This window comes from Mirounga leonina, unplaced genomic scaffold (assembly GCF_011800145.1).
Source record: "Mirounga leonina isolate KUSES-001 unplaced genomic scaffold, KU_Mleo_1.0 Mir_101609, whole genome shotgun sequence".
NCBI classification, from domain to species: Eukaryota; Metazoa; Chordata; class Mammalia; order Carnivora; family Phocidae; genus Mirounga; species Mirounga leonina.
In genome coordinates this window covers 9,063,649-9,065,869 of record NW_023270164.1, presented here as the reverse complement: position 1 = coordinate 9,065,869, position 2,221 = coordinate 9,063,649, and positions in this window count along the sequence as shown.

The window sequence follows — 2,221 nt, the reverse complement described above, 5'->3', positions numbered from 1 at the left end:
TGGCAGGTTGTAAGGGAAGAGCTTGGACTTTGGAGTCTAGCAGACTGGTACTCCTCCCCTGACTAGTCAGGTGACCATGGACTCCTCAGTTTTTCTCATCAATAAAATAAGAAAAAAAAAAGGCTACTTTGTAGGATTAATAAGAGCATTAAGTGACACAACACAGATAAAACACACAGATAGTGCATAAGAGGTGCCCAAGTTCAAGATCCTGCCAACACTCTCCTTTCTTCTTCCCTTTATTATATCTTGTATCTTTGTTGATTACACCAGTCATTTGTGGACTTGTCTCATTTGCTGATAGGCTTGGTAAGGACTGGAATATGTCTTCTTATTTTTGTATTCACGCAGTGCTTAGCACAAAGAGCTCAATAAATGTTGTTGAACTGAATGCCACTTCTGGGCAAAATCTTCTAGTTTGCTTTTGGAACCAAGAATTTCTATGTTGTAGCCCATAATTCATAAATTTGTCACACAAGGGAGTCCAGAATGTCTATTTATGGGATCTCAGTAGGAACTGTACCCCAGCAGTACTAAAGTGCTCCATGCCTTTGTTCATGCTGCCTCTCTTCTTAGAATGTCCTTCCCCTCCTTTGTTGGGTTAACTTCCACTCATCTCAGAACGGGGTGCCTGGGTGGCTCAGTCATTTAAGCATCTGCCTTTGGCTCAGGTCATGATCCCAGGGTCCTGGGATTGAGTTCCACATTGGGCTCAGCGGGGAGTCTGCTTCTCCCTCTGCCCTCTCCCCCTGCTTGTGCTCTCTCTCTATCAAATAAATAAATACAATTTTTAAAAATAAAATAAAATAGGGATACCTGGGTGGCTCAGTCGGTTAAGCGTCTGCCTTCAGCTCAGGTAATGATCCTGGGTCCTGGGATCGAGCACCCCCTCGGGCTCCCTGCTCAGCAGGAAGCCTGCTTCTCCCTCTGGGCCTCATCCCACTCATGCTCTCTCTCTCACTCGCTCACTCTCTCTCAAATAAATAAAATCTTAAAATAAAATAAAATAAAAACTAAATAAACTTGCAATAAATAGGTCACTTAAATCTTTGGAGTCCCTTTTCATCTGACTGGCTGGCTGTTTTGCAAAATGAGCAGATATATAATGCTTTTCTGGCCTGCTATTTCCCAACTAGCAGGTTGGGACACTTTGGTGAGTCATGAAGGTGTTCTTAATGTGTCACAATATCCCTGATTTCCTCACTCTCTGTTATCAATTTCTGACTGGCAGGGTAGGATTAGTGGTATTGGGGTAGAAAGAGGAGGTGGGACAACACTAGAGGCCACATGTTTGGGGTGGGGGTGTCTAGAGAGCCAGATCAACAAAGGGCTGGACAGGATGTGGCAGGAGGATGCAGCAGAAGGCAGCCCACCCTGCCTCGTCTCTGTGTCCTGTTTTACACAAGGTTGATGAACAGAGAGATTTTAAGTGACTGCAAATGAAAATGTGCCCCGTAGGTGCCCGTGCAAAGGGCACTCACATCTTCCAACTCTCATGATTGCAAATGATGGAGGCTCACCTGGCACCACATTAGGCAAAATGGGGGATATACTGGTTCATGTAGAAAACTCTGGGACAGGCAGAGATGCTCCTGGCTTCTGGGAGGAACAGGGATAGGGGCTATTGCCCCACTAGGGTAGGGAGTGCTGGTTTCTCTGTGTCAGCTTTCCTCTTTCAGACAGGCTTTTCCACAAGACTGGACCACAGATGACACAGCTGCCAGTTCTCATCTTCTCCACGTTTCACTCACCCAAGTCACAAAACAAGTATCTATGGAGCACCTATTACATTGCCAGCCATTATTCTAGATGCTGGAAGAGCAGGGAAAGAAAAACAAGAAAGAAAACCTTTTTATATTCTGGGGGATGAAATTCAGGTGGTATACAAAAGTAAAAGGCAGTATTTTATAATATATGAGAAAGTAATAAATGCTATGGAAGAAAAAGATCAAGTGTAGAAGGGAGATTGGGAATGCTGGGGTGGGGGTAGGAGTGAATGTCGCGATTTAAATAGTCAGGGAAGGCCTTACTAAGGAGATGACATTGGAGCAAAGATCTGAAGGAAGAGGAGGGGTGAGCCATGCAAGTAACAAGCAAGAGAGAACTGCAGGTGCAAAGAACATTAGGTAGGTGTGGGTGGGCATGTGCGAAGAACATTTGCAAGGCTACTGAGACCGAATTGTGCAAGCAAGGGGAAAGGTAGTAGGAGACGAGGCCAAGG